General features: G+C 34.3%; 1 pseudogene; it reads right to left on the bottom strand.

Annotated features, from left to right (window-relative positions):
- Positions 1 to 1,440: 1,440 nt before the first annotated feature.
- Positions 1,441 to 3,109, bottom strand: LOC128169530 (uncharacterized; annotated as a pseudogene).
- Between the last annotated feature and the right edge of the window lie 6,479 nt (positions 3,110 to 9,588).

Here is a 9,588-nt window from a genome sequence, read left to right as displayed (position 1 = left end):
ATATGCGAATATTGTGGAATTAAAAATTCTGCGACGAAATAATTTAGATATACATAATTTGCTAATGACTTTTTTTTCTTCTATGTGTTTAATACTATGTCGATATTAACCTATATGGAATATGTAAATAATTGCTTCTGATGTAACATGTTTTAATTTGAGATGTGTTTTTGTTTTTCTTGAAATAAAAATGCATTTTCAAATGTCATATTATATGTTTAAATAGTTCATTGAACAATTTTTGTTTTGCATTGTCAGCATATAACATGTGATTTTTTTTGTTTTTATTGCGTGTTATTCGTATAAATGTTGCTAGTTTTAAAGATTTTGTTACGCGCTATCTTTATATTTGAACGGAGTCAAATCTTAAGGCAAGGGGGGGGGGGGTTGTAACGGTTTAATATTTTATATCCATTAAAGTCATTCTTCATTAATTATTTGTTCACACATAATCTACACTAAGGCTATAAATCTTATCTGTGTCTTAATCGCCCATCTTATCTCACCCCCTGCTGACTCCACATTGACCATTGTGTTCAATGTATTAAAGGAAGTGAACATGAAAAAATTATCAAGGGCTCAAATTTGTCAGTTTGATGTATATAATGTTTTGTAAAGCCAATTAGACATAGCCGTTCCTCAGTAAGAAGATATTCCATTAAAAGTAACTAATTCTTGCAATCCATGGGAGCCGCCATATTGATAAAATCATTACCTCCCTGCTGGGTTATCTCTAAGCATCTAAGAGAGGGCAGCACTGATGCCGACGTCAGCGAGACACATTGCATTTTGGCACATTGGTTAATCAACACTCAGTTACGCAGTTAAAAGGTCATCGTCAGAAAGTGAATTAAACAATGAAATTGAAGTTGAGGGCTATCATTTTGAACCAGAGTTTACAGAGGAAGAAATTGAAGCCCTGAATGATGCCCCTCCACCTGCAGTTAATGTGAATGTGATAGGAGCATCATTGGATTGGTGTACTTGTGAAAACTGTACAATTCTACCTACATTTAAGGAATGTCTTTGTTGCTATGAATTTGAACATTATGTGGCGGACTACATTACCGAGCACATAAAGTACATATCACAGCACCCAGATTTTGATACAGTGTGTCTTAGTCCTGTCATCCTCGAGACAGCTTATATTATCTATCTAAGATATACCGGTAAAAGCCAGAGAGGAAGAGCCCCAGAGCACTTAAATAACAAGTAAGACTCCCAAAGAATGATTTCAAATACAATCAATATTTATTTGAAATATTTCAACAACATCTCATTTGTGTATAATCACTTGCACACACATATGATACAATCTAATCTAATTCTGTATTTTAATTCTGCTCTTAAATCCTTCTAACTCCATTGTAGAAGATGACCCGTTTCACTTACTTGAACAACATTAAAATCTAAAATTGCAGAAGTCATGGCCTCCATGACTGTATATGTACAATATTTAGCATTGAAACCTGGAGAATCACATCTACCATCTCAACAAATTACTAGGGCTTTTCTTTTCATTTTTTTAAGAATATCATTTTGTTGTTCTCTGTAGTACATATCTATGACAGGTAACACTAATGTTCTGCTGTTATTGGTAAAAGTTGTTCTAGATATTATTTGTAAATTCATGCACTTAGCAAAGTTTGAAATGCCTGAGAAAGATAATCCACTAAAATATGTGGCTGCTGATAACATAATGTTACCAATGGGTTGTTTCCCTACAAAGGGTTGTGATTTCCAAGTAAATTTATGGTTGTTCATGCAATTAAACTCCACAGACAATCATGTCCCATTGACATAATGGTTTGTAGCATTGACACATCAAACGGTTGTTTACAAACTTGGCACATTAACATACAGAAAAGAGATTTGATACATGACCAAAAGACAATAAATATTGAATCCTCAGTAGTACTTACATCTTGCTCTTCATCACTTGATAAATTTGATAACTCATTTGTTGACTCATCTGAGGGAATGAAAGAGAAATCTGGGTCAGCTTTGGTAGTAATTGATTTGACAGGCGATAATTCATCCGATTCAAACGTGTGCGAGAAGCACTGTGCAGATTTCACAGGTGTAGAGGAGAGAAAAATAGTGTCAGTTTCTGATGTTGAAGGAATATCCGTGATCAGATGTTGCTAGACCAGGGTTTTCTCTTGATCTACAGTTGACATAGAAATCTGTTGATTTTTCAGTTCTTATGTCACATTGTGTTCCCATATCTTTCATAGTTCTTTCATCCATGTATTCAAACTGAATTCCAACATCAACAGTGTTCTTTGAATTCTACAAAACAGTATGATTTTAAATGTAAAATGCCTTTGCTTTTACTTTACAAAATAGATATATACATTTAACTTTTAAATTTCTTACCTTTGTTTTTTTTTATTTTCCCACAGGAATTGTTTCTCCTTTCCTTTTCTGTCCCGATCTCCCAGTATCATAAGAACAGCCTGACTCATCTATATTGTCATCATCTTCAGCATTGACAAGAATATTTTCAAGTAGCTGTGAATTCAAGAATGATACAAATTAAGGCTTTTATTTAATGCACAGATTCATTGTTCATGAATTTGACTGTATCAACGTTAGTTATTAAAATTACCCTGTACTCACTTCCACTTTTTCCTTCTCTTTTATTCTTTTTTCACTTGTTTCCCTTTTCTTTGGAGTTTTGCTGTCAAGGAAAATAGTAGGAACTGCCCCCTTTCTCATTTTTTTTCTTGGTTTGAAATTCATCAGGCGTGCCTTTATTAAAGAAATATGCTATTTTTTAAATTTTTTAAGATTGTTTATCAAAATAATTATATTTTATCTGTATTTGAAAATCATTCGTATATCAAATGCATATTTAACTTAAATTGAAAACATTAAAGCCAATTCCTACCTCAAGATCATCTTCAAAATAATCCTCTTCAAAGTGTTTTTCACACACAATTTTATGATATGCAAACACAAAAGTCTTTATGTTTAATTTCTCATTCCCCAAATTATGAATCCATCTTTTGCACAATTCATAGTCACGCTTAGGGTCAGGAATAGAAAATGTATACTATCCTTGTCCTCTTCTGACAGTGCAAAATTTTGCTTGACATTCAGGCATGTTTTTCCCGTAGTGCAATCAGTTTGTAACACTGACCCAGTCAGCAGCAGCAATGTGTCTCATCTACGTCAGAGCACAGATGCATGCTGGGAAATAATGGATTGCCTCCATAAACCAACCTGATCTTTCTAACAACAGACCTCAGGCATTACATCGAGCTCAGATACTACACAACAGTTTACAGAGAGATACAGAAAAGAAGAGACAGTTTGTGAAATTCATGGAGAAAGTTCTAAACAGTGGAGCAGCAGAAGTTGCGCCACCTCCAACAAGCACAGGTTGCTGGTACCTACCTTTGTTTGGCGTTCGTAACCCAAAGAAACCAGATCAAATAAGAGGCGTTTTTGATTCGTCAGCTAAGTATGGTGGAGTTTCCCTCAATTCAGTACTCATGTCTGGTCCAGACATGATCAACAGTCTCCTTGGAATCTTGCTTCGCTTTAGGAAGGATGAGGTGGCGATGGCAGCAGATATAGAGCAGATGTTTGACCGATTTCGTGTTGATGAAGACCACCGCAATTACCTACGCTTCTTTTGGTATAAAGAAAACAACCCAGATGACATCATGATAGAGTACAGAATGACTTCACATGTATTCGGCAACAGTCCATCGCCTGCTATTGCATCTTATGGACTCCTTAAGACTGTCGAACACGCTGATCGAGATGTGAAAAACTTTGTACAGCATAACTTCTACGTTGATGACGGGTTAATCTCTTTACCAAATGAATCAGATGCTATCAGCCTGATGAAGCGTACTCAGTCAACCATGAAACAGGAAGGTCCGATTCGTCTTCACAAAATCACGTCCAACAAACAAGCTGTGATGGACGCCTTTGATGTCAGTGATCATGGAGAACAGCTGAAAGAAATAGATAGTGATGACATGATACACAGATCTCTTGGACTTTGTTGGAGACTGAAGGACGATACTTTTGTGTTTACTGTACCTACTGAAGAGAAACCTTTTACTCGTCGCGGTCTGCTCTCAACTGTAAACAGCCTATTCGACCCATTAGGTTTCATATCACCAATCATCATCAGCGGTAAAATACTTCTCCGAGAATGCACACCTGAAGGAGTTGACTGGGATGAACCATTACCTGTCAATAATCTTCAAAAGTGGAAGGAGTGGCAATCGTCTCTTCACTGTTTCAGTGATATCGCCATTCCCCGTATGATATCTCACACTTCTGTTAGTTCAGCCCAGACAACAGAAGTTCACATATTCTCAGATGCTTCAGAAAAGGCAATAGCAGCATCAGCATATATAAAAACTGTAAGTGATGGACAAACAAGCGTTCGATTCATTATGGGAAGAAGCAAGTTAGCACCTCTTAATGGCCACACCATTCCTCGCCTAGAGTTGTGTGGAGCTGTCTTAGCAACGGAACTCGCAGAGATCATATCAGTACAACTTGGCATCCCATTGCAAACCATGAGATTTTACACAGATAGCAGAGTTGTGTTAGGCTACATTGGTAATAGCCTAGGCATATACCTAGGCCACGACAAAACAGAATGTTATACACAAAATTGGATGAAAGTCTATCATGACATAGAAAAACTATTTGAATCTTGGAAGAAAAGAAAATTAACACTTTTTGGTATATGCTCTATAATAAATACTCTAGCAGTCCCGAAATTAATATATTTATCCACAATACTAGAATTACCGGAAGAAAACTATATAAAAAATATAAATAGATTAATTTTTAAATTTCTATGGAACAACCATGATAGAATAAAGAGAAATACTGTGATAGGGGATATAAAAGACGGAGGAATAGGTTTAATAGATATTGAATCAAAATTAAAAGCTTTAAAAGCTGCATGGGTACCAAGATTATTAGAAACTAAACATGCTATAAACGACTTTGTAAACAGCTTTTTCAAAGAATTAAACATAGACATTCGCTTTATCTCTATCACATCAGAAATATCAATTAAGAAATTCGATATTGTTCAAAAAATGCCCCAATTCTACAAAGAAATTTTTTCGTGTTTTAATATTTGCAAAACGAGACCTGAATTTAAAACTACAGAATCATTTTTGAAGCAACCTATTTGGTCTAATAGCTCTTTTACTTACATGTTTTAAAAATTGGATAAAAAGTGGAATTTTATTTACAAAACACCTTTTCAATACAAATGGAAAACTAAAATCCTTAGATGATTTTGCAACTGTTATACATAACAAAAGTAATTGGCTTTGTGAATATACCATACTACAAAAAGTATTTAGGAAATATGAAAAAAACTTTGATTTTTCAAAGAAAAATTACATTCATCTAGAGATTGATAAATTGATTCCAGAAAAACAGAACACCAATTTTTTTAATTCATACTAAAAAATAAGAAATTTCAAATCTCATGTTCACAGCAAAAATTAAGTAACGAGTTCCAAATTAGCTCGAAGTCAGATTGGGAACGTATCTATTTCAATAAAATAAAATCAATGGAAGATAAAAAAAATAGCAGAATTTAATTATAAACTTCTTAATAACATTTTATGTAATAACTTGTATTTAAGCAAATGGAATAGTCAAGTAAATAAAAAATGTAAAGTGTGTCAAAATGACACAGAGAATATAAGACATCTAATTTTTGATTGTAAAAATGTTCAGAAAATATGGAATGCAATCAGTGATTTTGTAACTTTTCAAGTTCAGTGGAAACATGTGATTATAGGTTTTTACTCATCACAAAACAACACAATCAAAGTGTACAACCTACTTTTCTCTTTTATTTCATATAAAATATATAAACATAAAATGTACTGTCGACTTGAGAACACTGAAGAAACAGAACAATCTTTGTTTTATGCGGTAAAAGATTCTGTTTTGATCTACTCAAATGTTTTAAAATATATGCGTAAGACCTGTGATGGAATCTTCTTTAAAAAATTATATTTAAAGCTATAATTGTACAAAACTCACTACATGGTAGATCAGCCACCATGTAGGTAATTCAGTCCGGGGGTAGCTTTATAGAGACTCTGGAGATGTGTTGGGATGCTACCTCCGGTTGAAAGAGAGTGGCTCATGTATTAATACATTATATTTTGCTACTTTGCACTTGCTTTGTTATACCTTACTATACTGCATATTTATATTTTGAACTATATAACATAATTATATATCAGAATATTTATATAACTACGCATACGTATGCTTAAAAAGGCATTATCTGCATATATTTATAGACACGTACAGTGTATATTCTTATTTCTCAGTTTTATCTACTTTTGACTCAGATACCAATATAAGAATGTAAACTTTATCAATTTATGATTACATATAAAAAATGTTTTGTATATAACAAACTTCCGATCCAGGGGGCCCCTGGCACCCCAGGTGAGGAATAGTTATAGGGCCTCTGTGGAGGTTTTGCCTCAAATTCTCTTTTGTATGTTATGTCTCATATATCAATATAAGAATGTAAACTTTTTCAATCTATGATTATATTTAAAAATGTTTTGTATATAACAAACTTCCGATCCAGGGGGCCCCTGGCACCCCAGGTGAGGAATAGTTAGAGGGCCTCTGTGGAGGTTTTGCCTCAAAATCTCTTTTGTATGTTATGAAATAAATATATACATTGGTAATAGGACTCGAAGCTTTTACACCTATGTAAGCAACCGAGTTGATCGTATTCTACGAATATCTAATGCCAATCAATGGAACTTCATTTCCAGTGAAAAGAATCCTGCAGATTCTTGTACAAGATGCAACACTAATGTGATCAACATTATGCGGTTACCATGGATTACTGGTCCACAATGGTTGTGTGATGTGACGGAAATGAAACCTACACAGTTTCCACTTGTTGAACCTGATAGTGACAGAGAAGTCCGTCCAATCGATAGACCAGTAATATGTTCACAAACTGACGTTACCATTACAACAACAGGATCTGATCTCATTACCAAGAAATTTGATCGATTTGATCGTTGGAGTTGTCTCATTATGGTCATTGCTTGTCTCAAGCGAGTTTGCCGCAGGTTTCAGGCACGTAGCATCAGGGGGGGGGGGGGGGCCTGGCCCCCCCCCCCCCCCCCCCCCACTTTTTCTCACAGCAACAAATTTTTTAAAATTTACAAATAAGAAATGAATTATAATGGAGTTGCCCCCCCCCCACTTTTTTGGAAGTTAGTAAAAAATTGATATGAAAATAAGGAAATGAGTAGTCAAATTGAAACCCCCCCCCCCCCGGATTAGGAATTTGATGATGTCGAGGGAATTTTTTTTTTTGGAAGTATAGTTGAGTCTACCCCCCCGGATTAGGATTTTGAAATTTTGAAGATTTTTGGAAACTTTAAATTTCCCTTTTGTTTTTTAAATGTTCTTCTTTTGCTTGTCAAGATTTTTTGGATGGGTCTGGCCCCCCACTTTCAAAAACGATGCTACGTGCCTGGGTTTAGAGCTTGTCGTGACCAGAAACCTATGCAACTTACCCGTCATGATAAAATTCGTGAAGCAGAGACCTTTGTCCTAAAACAGATTCAACAAGAATTCTTCTCTAAAGAGATAAACAGTTTAAAGTCTGGAAAACCTTTGAACAAAGACACAAGTATATCCACACTTGCACCATTCTTAGATGAATAATGGACTGTAACTTATGGACTGTGAATAATGGACTGTTAACAATGAATTTGTAAACATTGACTTGTATTATGATTCATGTATCAAGTGATCACGAGATGTATTGTTTATCAACTAGTTTATCACAATTTTGAAATGTTTTGTGCATGCATATGAGTAGTGGCATCTCAAAGATGCCAGGCGGGGAGTGTAGTGGAACCAAGAGTTATCTTTCTTGATCTTGTATTGTGCAGTCTGAGAGTTATTCCTCTTTATGTGGAACTCTTCTATGTTCAGTTTTTCACGCTGTATACGTGCGGTCCCGCCGCAGTGCTACACATTGTCTATAACCAACATATTCCATGTTTCATCCTTGTCCCCTCAAATTGTAAGTATCATATGCATTTAGATATATGAAATATTCATTTTATTTGTTGTTTTTGCCATGACATGTTTATAAAAGCAAACATAAGCACCCTCGTAATGACTGTTACTGTAGTAGGTTGTAGGCGCCATATTTTCTCGTGTTTACATTTGTTGATGTTAAACATATAAGGATACCTTCATCATTTATATGATTTACTGGTCATTAATAAGTACACAGCACACCTATAAAGTGTGAATTCTATATTTATATTTTTCAATTAAATTATTTTCCCTTTTTTACCTACATTCCATAATTTCCCTCGGGCTACTGTTTCAATACTGGGTGCACATTTTGGAATTCGTCTATTATGATAATTGTCAATTAATTTCTTATGACAACTATGATATATATACATATATGTTATAAATGTATTATTGTGTGAATTGTTAAAATGTCAGTTTGCATATTATCCCATGTATTTATAAATTGTTTATAATTTGTTTCAGCAATTTACCACTTCAGATCTACATCAGATCTACATTCAATAAAGATTACCAATAATTATTGAATATGGTTATACTTGCTGTTTTTCAAACAGTACAATTGCAAAAGAGTTATTTTTTTCATGTTCACTTCCTTTAACTCCCGATTGTAAGGATCTTAAAATGTGCTCCTATTCATCAGGAGCGGATCTTTGGTATATATAGCGCGACAATAGCTAGTTACACGGCCACTTACTTAGACAAATAGTCAGAACTAAATTTAAGTTAGATATGACTTACTTAGCACTTGGATTATTAATTTCGCCTATGATTTTTGATAAACGTGTAGATGTGATTAATGCGTTTATTTGGATTTTATGGTGTGGATTATTTGTCCGAAATGTTTATATTTGTTATTTGTAAATAAACGGTAGACTTGAAATTCGGCATCTTTTTCAAAATGTAAGGAACAAATATCATGGAAACTGAAATCATGAAAGGTTGTTGTAAGACCGCTCGGTGCGGCGCTACATTTGCCTTGCAAATGGACGGATATGAAAAACTTCGTCAGTACTGTGGTACTTTAGTTTTGTTACTTCTGATGACTGTGGGACATACTGCCATAACACTTAGATTCAGTTTAAGGCCGAATGTGCTTCACGCCAGAAACAGGTACAACCTCTGTGTCGTATTGAATTATATTTAAATTAAGGTACGAGTTAACAAAATATGCCTACAGAGCTTAAGGTTAAACTGAACGAGCAATGACTCGTTATCACACTGGGATAATTTTCTAAGTTAAACACCAAATGAATGTCTATAATGTTTCATGAAGATATATATATATATATATATATATATATATATATATATATATATATATATATATATATATAAACACCGTTTACTTTTTATCTCAATTGACGTACAACTCATCAACTAATGGTCACTCGTGTACGTGTTAACTCGTTCTTGTCATCACTTTAAATGTGGACAATGCTGCATTATGACATTTCCAGTTATATACAATATTTTGAATGTCCTTCG

The sequence above is a fragment of the Crassostrea angulata genome, unplaced genomic scaffold, assembly GCF_025612915.1.
Source record: "Crassostrea angulata isolate pt1a10 unplaced genomic scaffold, ASM2561291v2 HiC_scaffold_147, whole genome shotgun sequence".
Lineage (NCBI taxonomy): Eukaryota > Metazoa > Mollusca > Bivalvia > Ostreida > Ostreidae > Magallana > Magallana angulata.
Note: the sequence above shows the minus strand (reverse complement) of the source record. Positions and strands in the feature narration are given on the sequence as shown.